This window comes from Lissotriton vulgaris, chromosome 2_1, assembly GCF_964263255.1.
Source record: "Lissotriton vulgaris chromosome 2_1, aLisVul1.2, whole genome shotgun sequence".
Taxonomy (NCBI): domain Eukaryota; kingdom Metazoa; phylum Chordata; class Amphibia; order Caudata; family Salamandridae; genus Lissotriton; species Lissotriton vulgaris.
The window spans coordinates 195,446,151-195,458,779 of NC_141687.1; the positions used below are offsets into that span (position 1 = coordinate 195,446,151).

Genomic DNA, 12,629 nt, shown 5'->3' on the forward strand with positions numbered 1-12,629 from the left:
CGAATTTAGTTGGCCCTCTCCTGCCGCATAATTTCAGTTGCCCTGGGTATAATGTGTTGAACAGGCGACATTATTCATTATTCCATTAATCAATGATGTTGCATAACATGTTTTTGTAAAGGGGGAGAGTTAGCCATTTGCTTTTACGCTTGGCAGGAACAACATTACTGAACTCAACCCTCAGCGAGCTACCTTGGTTCCCTGGCAGGAAGCACATACTGTTTAAAAGAGTTTGCATTGTCCATTGTACAATGTGCCGTAACCGAATGCGAGTGGCTGTCGTTCGCGTACTGTGTCATTTAGTGCTATTTTTTATCACGAAACGCACCTTGGCGTCCAAAATTGACACTCACATTTTTGCACTAAAAACAGTGCAAAACGCTGGACCAGCATTTCACTTAATAAGTGTAATTTCGCATAATTTTGGGGCATTGTAATCTCCGTAAATGAAATGATATGATTTTTGCCCAGAATTGGTGCACCTCCGCCATTCAAGCCACACAGGTCACTCCACTCAGAGAGCGCACTATTTAGGAAGGATACATGAAGGGGCTGTTGTGCTGGCGGCGGATGTGAGGAACAAAAAACCATAGGATGTTGAGAAAAAAAAAAACTTGCTTCTTGAAGAATCAGTAGGTGCAGTTGACAAGTTATATGGCGCGAGGTCTTCCCCAACCACGCCCCACCCACATGACTGCGTCACTAGCTCCTGATCTCCAGCAGGCAGTGGTGGGCAGTGTGTTTTGTAAACTGTCATCTGTCACGCATTTCGATTCCGCAGCACGACATTATCGGAGGTACGCTGGACCCGAGAGAGGAGAAGCAGTTAATGTAATAACAGGCCATGCTTTCCTGATTCTGGAGATGGAAGTGAGGGAGGAGGGGGCGGTGTTTGAAGGCACTCTAGTAAATGCAGCTCCATGAGATCATACAAATGGCGGGATCATGCAGACAGGACACAATTCATTCTTACATTTGATCTGATGTAAGTCCTCTGTGCCATTGGCATTGTAATCTCCGTAAATGAAACAGACATCACTAATGCAAGAGGTCTGGACCCGTCATAGAACCCAGGAAGCATAGAGTAGTGTAGTTTTAGCCATGGCTTTAGGTGGGCCGGGTCTCACCGGTGCTGAGCACCGGCAGTTTTTTCAAAAAAGGGCGTCGAAACGGGTCTCTATGGGGCTCTGTTTTGTGCCTAGACGGTCGTGTTTTTCCAGACTGCAGTGACAGCAGGCACATCGATGTGTGGGTGCTCACACTGCTCACTTCTCACTAACCTCATGCCAGGTGAGCGTTGTAGGTGAAGGGAATCCTTTAACACCTTCCATGCTCAGGACGGCTCCCGGCCGTCATGAGTCACAGTAGACGGGTGCTCATGACGGCCGGCAGCTGTCCGAACGCTGCCGCTCCGCCCACGCGCGAATAATTCCCCGCCTGTGCAGGAGAATTAATCAGTGGGCGGAGTTCAGAAGGCTCCCGGCCGTCATGAGCACACGCACACCGTGATTTATGATGGCCGGGAGCCGTCCCAAGTACCCAAGCACCACACCCAGCCCCGCCCCCACCTCGCACCGCAGCGGAATTCACCGCATGGCGAAGGGGCTAAAGAGACTAATTTTCTCTCTGGATTTCCCTTCTCATTTTGGAACTCAGGAGCAGAAAAATTGTGGTGGTGTCAACAGGGCTTTAAGTGGAAGTTTTTTCAATATTATATGCAACAAGACATAGTTGCTACTTGTTTATCTTATCCAACTAACAACCACTGACAAAGCCAATAGTCCTGACGTGTTGTTGGTATGATATTATTTGTTGTATAGTATATCTGGATGCAAAGACAGAAACAGCAAAAAACAAATCGGGTGGCACACTATGCTAAGCACAGATCTTTAGCTCACATTTTTTTAAGCCATGCCCCAAATTACATTGGCCACGCCCCTTTGAGAGACCCCCCAGTTTTTTCATCCCACTTAAAGCCCTGATGAGGAGTATTGCTGTCTCACTTCAAGCTGGGGTTGGGTTGTCATTTCTGTTGGCTGATGAGGAGAGAGTGTCAAGCAGGAGTGTGACTGAAGATTAGGGTCATCGGCGAGCTGCACTTATACATGGTCGCTCCTACAGAAGGGGCGTTTCTCCTTGAGCTCTCAGTGCCCCCAATAAGGCTCTTTTGTGCCAGAGAGTAGACCTCGCGGCCAGTAGGCTGCACGAGAAGGAAGCAAGAAGAGGACTGCAGAGCGCTGCTGCAGCATCACAGCTGGATGGCCCCGGTGTGCAGGCACTCATGACAAAGATAGACTGCGTGGATATCGCAAGTTGGGAGAGAGGCCTGCAGCCGGCGTGAGGCAACCCCACACACAATGAGACGGTAAACACCGCTCCCATGAGGACCCAGGAAACCATGTGTGACCCTGAGGACCCGCAGTGAGGCCAAGAGCAGGGGTATCACTGAGGACGCGCAGTGAGGCCAAGAGCAGGGGTGTCACTGAGGACACGCAGTGAAGCCAAGATCAGGAGTGTCACTGAGGACGAGCAGTGTAGCCAAGTGCAGCGGTGTCACTGAGGACGCGCAGTGAGGCCAAGAGCAGGGGTGTCACTGAGGACACGCAGTGAAGCCAAGAGCAGGGGTGTCACTGAGGACGCGCAGTGAAGCCAAGATCAGGGGTGTCACTGAGGACGCGCAGTGAAGCCAAGATCAGGAGTGTCACTGAGGACGAGCAGTGTAGCCAAGTGCAGCGGTGTCACTAAGGACGAGCAGTGATGCCAAGAGCAGGGGTGTCACTGAGGACGCGCAGTGAAGCCAAGAGCAGGGGTGTCACTGAGGACGAGCAGTGTAGCCAAGAGCAGGGGTGTTACTGAGGATGGGCAGTGAAGCCAAGAGCAGGGGTGTCACTGAGGATGGGCAGTGAAGCCAAGAGCAGGGGTGTCACTGAGGACGCGCAGTGAAGCCAAGAGCAGGGGTGTCACTGAGGACGAGCAGTGTAGCCAAGAGCAGGGGTGTCACGGAGGCTGGGCAGTGAAGCCAAGAGCAGGGGTGTCACTGAGGACGAGCAGTGAGGAGCTGACACGCTGGATGAAGTTAGAGGTGGTACCTCGGGGTCCAGCCATGTTCTTCATTCTCGACCACACAGCTAGAGAAATGATTCAGGAAGACCAAACATGGAGACAGCTTTATACAGACTAAAAACGGAAGCAGGCTGAACAACAGGGAATTCTGACTGAGCACGTTCGACTATTAAATTAGAAGTCAGTTTTTCATTTGGGAGTTTTTATTTTTTTATTTCTGTAATTTTTTATTGTAGAAAAATATATATTTACATGGAAATGTAGAAGAGCTATCCCAGACGGCTGACCTCACTTTGAAGCTCAGAATGATGTCTACCAAGGAGTGGGCTTCTCTGAACTGGACAGTGTTATAATCAGATTATTGTATATAAAGGCTTGGGACACCAGCAGCCAAGGGCTCCCAGGCTGCTCTGAAGTGCTTCATATATGACTGCAGCAACAGCAGAGGAAGTTGGGAAAAGGTCTCCACCCCTAGAGGACTATACATTGCTGCCCTGTGGCTAGGTCTGCCTATTAGGAAAATGTCTTCTTTACATGAACCACACAGAAAACCAGTCCGCTTCAGGGGCTAGTGGGCTTCTCTTCTGTTGCCGGCGGCAGTCGCCAAAGATCATTGCTGCATGTCTTTCCTCATGGTGACTGCTAGATCATTTTTCTGCCAATAATTTAGGAGGTCTCCTTGAAGCCCCTTGGCTGGGCACTCGCTCACTGAGTATGGAATGTCACCCTTACAACACATGGACTCTAGAGCCTATGGCTAATATGGCCCCAGAATAGCTGTGTATGGAGACTTTGCCTGACAGCCAGGACTGTAATAATAAGTACTAACGTGAGCTCTGGCTCACAGTAAATAGCTGGTAAACTAGAACGGTGAGTTGTTGCCTACACAGAGATGCTTTGCAAGACACACGTCACAAGATAAAGAGCTGACCCAGTGGCAGCTCTTCCGCTACGGTAGAAGAGCGTCACCCCACTTCTTTTCACCAGTGCAAAAAAAACCGAAATGATAACTCAATGTTATTATCGTTTTATTTTTTGCTGCTGCAGCAGCTTTGCAGGGCGGGGCTGCTCTGCTGACAGAGGAGCAGGGGGATGAGTGGTGGGCACTCTAAGTGCGCATGATTGTTTGGCCGGCTATCTAGGGCCGACCAGTCATTGACACTTTGCATGTTCACCCAGGCTCCCAAGTCCCCGTCTGAGCACCTAACCAAGGCGCTCAGACCAGCAGGGCCGGCCAGGGCCGTAGCGGGCACCGGGCAATCTCCCGGTGCGCCGCACGGGTGGCGGACGGTTTTGGGCCCCTGGGGGCCATTTTTTATTACAGCTGCATAGCTGCAAAATCGGCCCTGTAAAAAAATTGGCAGAAAACCAGCCCTGACAAAGAGCTCGGCGGCACCCACAATCCCCCGGGGGAGGAGGGGGCGGCGGCCAAGCACTTTGCCAGGGCCAATTTTGGTTCCCAGTCCGGCCCTGCAGACCCGTCACAAAGCTGCTTTGCAGTGGGTGGCAGTGGGTGCCAGTGTCACCCACTAGAAACCACCGGCTCAAATTAAGCACTGCTTTGAATGTGCAGGGACACTTGCTTCATTTTGTCTTTCTTTGCCACATGCTTTTCAGCTCCCGCTGCTCCTTTCACGCTTTGCTTAAAATACTGTGACCCATTTCTTTGTTAATAAAATGTAAATAAAAAAGCATATAAAAAATGATTGTTCAGCATTTTGTCAGGTCTACTCGATTGAGCCCTAGGTAAGTGAAGGTAGATTAAGATGAGATTAAAGTTTAGGAGAAGTTTTGTAAATTCAGAGTCTTGTAAGACAATAACTACAAGTGAATGCCACGTATACTGTGAACCTTGTTTCTAATTTGCAAATCCTGCCACAGAAAGGTGCACACAGGCTCGGTAGCACAGACTGACTGAAGTGCAAGGTTCAGAAACAGAGACTCCGGCATTCACACACTCTAGTGGCCCTGAGTCTGTCCCTCTTGCAGGTAATATGCTTCATTTCACACAGGTGTGTAGTTATCAATAGTGCAGCAGGCGTACTAGCACAGGGGCACACAAAGTTAAGGGGGGCACAGCACCCCAGTTATGGCTGTCTTTCACTACCTAACCATTAATGGGGGGTCTATTTTCTTTGGATGCTTTAGGGTCCATGGTGGCATTGCTATCTCACTACTTTCACAGGATGCTACAGCTTGGACTTCTTTGATGATAAATAGAGCAACTTATTAAAAAAAAACTATATATATATATATATATATATATATATATATATATATATATATATATATATATATATATATGTCACAACAACAAAGAAAACATCAGCACATTGAATGCTATAGCGATGGTGGCACACAACTCACTCAGGGACAATGTGGGTTCCGGTTTTTGCAATGAAACTACTAAAGGACAATGCCATCAAAAGATCAGTAAGGGGTAAACTTCATATTCTGAAGACCAAAATAGGAGCCGTTTCCACTTGTGTTGGTGATAGCAAAAAACCCGACCTGAATGTTCACAGGGCCGGCATTTGAAATCTTGAATAGTTCTTGTGTCCAATAGTCACTGCTTGCAAATCTTGTGTTTAAGGCCCCGCTTCTTGGGCTGGTGGACCTTGCTCCTTAGGAAAGATCTAAGGGCCAGATGTATCAAAGGGTTTTACCCATTCTGTATCTATGGGGAAATGTGTTCATACATATGGCCCATAGTCCTTTTATAACCTAGGCTAAATTGGCATGCAAACAAATCATGTGCGGCCAGGGCCGGACTGACCACCGGGCAGTTTGGAATGCTGCCGAGCTGGGGGCTGATTTCACTGTGGTGGGGGCTGATTTCGTTAATGTAGACCTGCGTGTGCTTCGAAGTAATTAAAGCAAAACGAATTTCGTTTAGCACACGCAGGTCTCCATAAACGAAATCAGCCCCCAGCTCAGCAGCATTCCAAACTGCCCGGTAGCCAGTCCGGCCCTGTGCGCGGCCAAGCCCCCGCTATCTGAACCAGGAACTCCTGTGAGGAGCAAAAGAAAACTGGCAGCCCACAAGAGCCATGCCTACTTTGTATACAACTTTGCTCCAAAGAACTACGATCTCACAATTCCTTTGTGTATCTAGAACTATGAAAACCTCAAGCTTCAAGCTATGTGGAATAATTATTACCAGTTATCATTGTTAGTGGCCACCTGAACAAGGGACTGGAAGTGTATTCGACACTAACCCAGGGAAGCTTTGAAATCCACCCTCGTAAATAGCAAGGCTTTGTGGATTTGGGAAGCCCAGCGGCTCACAATTGTATGCAATTTTTTTTTAAGTTTGAAGTTTTTCTAACATTAACCCCTTCCACCCAGCCGTCATGCACTACAGTGCTCGTGTGCTGATGACGACTGGGGGCCGTCATGAACCACCCACTCGCGATTCTGCCGCACAGACGCAGAATCGCAGCCGCATGGAAGGGGTTAAAGCGAACAAAGTTTTGTTATCACAAAAAGGCAAGAGGAATGTGACATGCCGGGCACAGAGTGGCAGCCACTTACCTTGCCTGGATAGAACCACCTGCCTGATATATTCCCTGATCAGGTAAGTCCCAGGGTAGGACTTCGAGGAACAGGAACAGGAGATGATGTGACCCTGGTGTGAGTGACAGCTGGGAAACTCAATGCCAGCTGCTCGTCTGCATCCTTTCCATTACCCTATCCCAGAACCCCCACCGTGAGATCTTGGGAACAGGAAGACAGAAGAAGATCAACACGGTCTAAACATATCCGTGAAGTTTGATGCCACATCCCCCTTGATCAGGGCATCCAGTTGCAGGGATTGGTCACATTTTCAATTACATTTCCTCAGGTAAATTCTCATAAATTTGTATTTCTATGTGAAGTATGACATTAGCGGAGTTTGCCCGACTACACAGGCGTAACTAAAGATATGCACATCCATAGAAAAGAGTCATCCTACAGTTTCATCTTTATCTCACACAATACCTTGTCAGCAGCGGAGTGGCTAGTTTCACCAAACTAGACTTCAACCTTCAATGCCGTATCTACTAATGATAGGATGATGGTCCGAAGATGAAGATGCGGCGTTAGTCAACTCCTAAAGTCAGCTAATCAAAAACGATTTCAGAATTCTAGAATAATGATTGACAGGACTTCCCTAGCGTTTGCTCGTCTGTACCCCAATTCCTAAGGGGATACTGGATTGTTCTATTTGAATGAAGCACACATACTCCTAGATGCAGTCTGCATTCATTACTCTGAGGCCTACTCTTTAACTTCTCTTTTTACCTCTCCCCCTGGGATATCAAGACAATGCCGGACACTAGCTGAACATCCCCATTGCAATGTCACTAGTGATGGCATCAAAGGTCTCTGGATGAAGGGCTCGCCCCTCTTGGCTTCACACTTACGTGCTACATTTACCAGTAGCCTTGTTGGCAAAAAAGTGATTCACACGATTCACCACAATGTCCTCCGAAACAATGATTCCCACAGGCAAATGTGTCTTCTCTTGGAGCGCCTGCTTGATATATTTAGAAAACCAATTGAGCTTGTCTCATGGTTCTTATGAATGAGGTTCTCCAGCGGGCTTTTGGGTTTCAATTTGCATATGTGTTCCCTTTAGCCAAGCAGAAACTACTATTATCAGCCAGGTTCCTGCCACAAAAGCCTACTTGGCTTATGTAACTGGTCTAGAGATTCTACAAGCTTTCTCCAAAAGTGCTGCCAACTCTGATAACAACAAAATGTATCCTCTTCTGCAAACGGAATTGAGTTTAAAGTAGGAGAGAGGTGACCTCTCAAGGAACATCTACGCACAGTAGCACCATTTTAAAACCTCTACTGGGAGACCCAAAACAAGTGTTGGAATAGCCCTTACGGTTCAATCCTCTGCTTCTTTGTGATTATTGAGACAAGAAAATGGAAGCGAAGCAGCAGAAATAGTTCAGGTCGAAGAGGTGGGGAAAGCCCAACACTGGCGGCAAGGATCGCTTACTAGCTTCAAGGCAAAGCGAATGTCTCAACCATCATGTGTCTCACTAGTACGAAAATAAAATGTGTCAAACAGATTTGATGTATTTTATTACAGAAAATTATATTGGAGGCAGTACGGAGGGAACTATATGTGGTTTCATAACAAGGGAGCAGTGGGGGGATCTTACAAGTGCACCGGCTTGGAATATTGTAAATTACCGTGTGTTTATTGTGATGGATGAAATGTGTCAGTCAATTTTATGAAACTGGCACTTCTATAAAGTGAGACTCCGGCAGCAACAGTAAAGTATTATCATGGTGGGGCAGCGTAGACGGTGAATACTTGACAAGGACTGACCGTGTACAAGGTGCACTGTCCACAGCTGAGAGTAAGGCAGAGCAAGGACGAAATACCAACTATATTTAAAAAACAGGCATCCCTGTTTCATTCAGTGACGGGAAAAATCCTAGGTAGAGTGCTCCTGTCTGTCTATTTTGGGTCCACAGTATGAGAAAGCAAATGACAGAGAGAAGCATTCACTTCCAAGATGTGCCTTAACAGCAGAGTCCAACTATCAATAGGAGCACAGAGGGAATCAAACAGGGTGGCCCTCCACTCAAAACTAGATACACAACAAAAGACCCTGTTGAACGGACGTCCACATGTGTCAGTTACTCAGAAATAGACCAGTCTGAGTGTACTGATAACTATTCCAAACCCTTATAATTTGTAAGAGAATACTTCACTGCGCTGCGTCCCAATTTTTACATTTTAAATAGGTAATGGTATGCAGGAATAGCTACCAGCCTTTTTATTGGCACAGCACACCTCTTTCCCTATGAATAAAATTGGTTAAGGGATTTGGTTGCTGTGTTGTGTGCACTACTTTATGTTTGTCACTAGCAGATGCTTCTGCTTTCCACTGTTTGTCACACTTCTTTGGTTGTTTGTTTTGGACACTCCTTTTTCTACTTTCTTTGAGAAACAAGTGACTACCGATGATGAGACAGGGGCTTGTCTGGAAACTACATACCAGTTAACCCTTTGGTGGTGTTTCCGTGAGGTGTCATTTGTTTTCTCACACATTTTTTCTATACAGATACCTGTCCAACATTGCTGGTGTGGATAATTGGTACTGACCGTGTAGGGTCAGACAATCTGCATTTTTTTGTTCTGTGTTTCTCAAGGAAGTCGGGCCTTTTTTAACATAAAAATTGGGACGCAGCGCAGTGAAGTATTACCTTACAAATTATAAGGGTTTGGAATAGTTATCAGTACACTCAGACTGATCTATTTCTGAGTAACTGACACATGTGGACGTCTGTTCAACAGGGTCTTTTGTTGTGTACCTTAACAACAGAGGACAAAAAAGTCAGTGAAGAAGAGATGTATAAAACAGCAGGCCTGGCTTGAACCACTGCAAGCCTACTGGCCGGCCTTCTGAGCACGGTGCATGAAATGAAGAGTGGGATGGGCCAATGACAGGGACAGTGCTATTCCGAATAGCTGCTCATCAGCCAGTCAGAATGGTGCAAACACAGACCCCAATTCTGATAGGCTGGAAATAATCAATGAAAATGGATACATTAATCTGCTGATTTATGATTGGCTTATAATTAACCAATCACAATAGGTATTTGTGCGTACACTACGGTCCAGTACATGTGTCATGCTCGGTGATCGGTCTATATTAGTGCTTTAAATAGGCCGGTGACGTAAGGTACCGAGTATCTGCACTTCTTCATTTTGAGAAGGAGGGTACCTGCTGCCTCTTCTCAGCAGAGATGCAATACTTTCAATTGTAGAGTACGATCACTTCTTGAAAGTCAGCAGGAACTCTGGTACAGTCGTACCCTCTATGTCGTCCCCGGAACGACAATTGCATATACTCGAACTGCAAATCTGTGTTACTCAGGTCAAAGTTCACATATGTGTGGTATATCCTTCTTTCCTTTCTATTGTAGAGCTTTAGTATGTCATTGTAGAGTGTTGCCCATGCAATTTAGAATGTATTACGTTTGTGTTCTAATTCAGAGGAGCGGTTGAGCTTATCTGAATTAGAAGCCTTGCTCTGTGCTCTGGTGGGTCCTTGGATTAAACTTAAATAAATCCATACTTTTAAACCCTAATTTGCCTCCTCCGCTTCTTTACAATGGCGACGAGGTTCTTTTAAATATATTTTTGGACCCACCACGTTTTTGAGCACATTTTATATTTTTCACGTATTCAAGTGAAGATTCGAACTTACGCTGCAATTTCTTCAAGCGCTGTACTTCATGCTGGCTGAGGTGATGTCCCTTTGAGGCTTTAAGGTACTTTTATTTACGACCTATTGTTGGATTCCCAATCGCTTATTGCTTAAGCGTCCTTGTGGCAGTTGGTCTTCACGCTTTCCTGCCCTTTCTCATCTGATGACGTCCGTGAATCACAACGGACTTCTGCTGGAACGCGGCGCATTCAGCACGCAACGCCACTTGTGTTGGGAATTCCAGGCGCATCACTGACACGCAGCGCGCTTCACTGAAACGCAGCGCACTTCACGCTGCGTAGCCGCCATTTTAACTTCTCAGTGTCAGCTGTTTTCTGTCATCGGCTTCACAGCGCGGCATTGTTCTCCTCGCATCGCACTTAAAGCGATTACGTAAAGGTTTCTACTGGCGAATTCAGTGATTCGCTCACTCTTGCTTCGACTACATGAAGATTTTTTCTGGCGAATTCAGCATTTCCTCATGCCTATTTAAAGTTGGTATTTCTTTTTCTGTTCTTGATCACAGCACAACGTGGTAAACTGGAATCCTAATCTGCCTTCAGTCGTGTTCAATTGTGCTTGTTGCACTCATTACTTATCTGATTTGCACACAATATTTATATGCTATTGCACTCTTTTCTACAGTGATGTGCACACTTTACTTTTACTGAAAGTGCATTTTGCTAGTTTTCTCTACTGTGATTTGCACACAATACTTAAATAAGGTTGCAGTTTTTATTTCTGTTGCTTGCGCAATATCACACTTTATCTTCTCTTTTCCACAAGTGATGTGCACACTTTAGCTTCACTGAAAGTGCATTTTGCAATTTTATCTCTACTGTGATTTGCACACATATTCTAGCAATTTAACTCATCTGCTTGTATTCCTATTCAAAATGGCTGCATCTCAAATCTGCAATCAACCTTCCATATTTCTACAAATACCTGGAAAACCCAAACTTGGGTGGAAAAAATGGTTTGATACTTTTGAGAATTATTTAGTTGCTATTGATGGTACTAAATTCTCAGCGGAGAGGAAGAAAGCCATTCTTTTCAGTTATTTGGGAACAGCCGCCATTGAGATCTTCAAGAACCTTGTGCCCATTGCACCACCACTTGAAGGTGGTAATGGATGGAATGTTTTTGTTGAAGCTGTTGCTAGACTGGAAAAACAATTTGAAGATGAGCCTAACGTCATGATTGAAAGGCATTCCTTTCATAAGAGGAAACAGCTTGCTGATGAATCTGTTGAGGATTATATAGCAGCTTTAAGGGTGTTAGCTGCGAATTGTGAATTTGGTGCCTATGTTGATACTGCTTTAAGGGATCAATTTGTGTTTAATTGTGCAGCTAAGAAAGTTCAAGAACGACTATTAGCTTGTCGCAACCCCACCCTATCAGAAGTTATTGATTTAGCCAAGGGGATTGAGAGATCTATTGAATCTTCTAAGGTCATTTCTGCTAATGAAAACAAGAGTACCAGTGATGCCCCGATTTGTGCTCTTCAAATGCGCAGTAAAAGTAATTTTCAGCCTGGTAGAGTTTTAAGTTGCTTTAGGTGTGGTTCAAAGGCACACTTAGCAAATTCTCCAGATTGTCCTGCTCTCAAGAGGAAATGTACCAAGTGCGGTAAGATTGGTCATCTTGCATCTTCTTGTAGGATTCAAAGGAAGGGTGGTAAATCTGATACTGCTGTTTCCAGTGTTTCTTGTGTTCATGATGATTTGGAGAATTTAGTCATTACCATTTATGACGATTCCTTTGATGGTTACATTAATAGTGTTTCCCTTCCCTTCAAGGCTCCTTTGGGGATAGTTCATGTTGGGAAGATTACCTTTGAAGCTATGGCTGATTCTGGTTCGCCTGTGACCATTTTATCTGATATTTTCTTTTATGAGAGATGGAAGGATGTTAAACTGACCAAATCTGACATTAATCCCAAAGCTTTTGGTAATTTTAAGATCAAAATGCTAGGCTTCTTTGAAGACTCGTTAAAATTCGAGTCTCGTGTCATCTTTACCAAAATTTATGTCGCAATTGATGGGCAGAACATTGTTGGTTGGTATGACCTGGGTAAACTTGGTATTATTCTATGTCCTGGATCGGATCATCCTATTCAATTGGGGGAAATGCCTGTGAACAGTATTTCTTTGGATTATCCTATTTCTCCTATTCTTGATAAGTACAAAAATGTCTTTGAAAATGTTGTGGGGGAGGTCAAGGGCTTTTCGCACAGGATCAAACTTAAAAAGGGAGCCTTGCCTGTGCAACACAAGGTTCGGATGGTACCGTTGGGGGTCAGAGACAAGCTCAAGTTGCATTTGGACGGTCTCTGCTCCCAAGGCA

General features: G+C 45.6%; 1 protein-coding gene across 1 annotated transcript in view; it reads right to left on the reverse strand.

The window, feature by feature from the left end:
• The window catches only part of TMEM132E (transmembrane protein 132E), a 1,029,855-nt gene that overhangs the window by 184,598 nt on the left and 832,628 nt on the right, over positions 1 to 12,629 (reverse strand). The gene's annotated exons all lie outside the window — the stretch shown is intronic.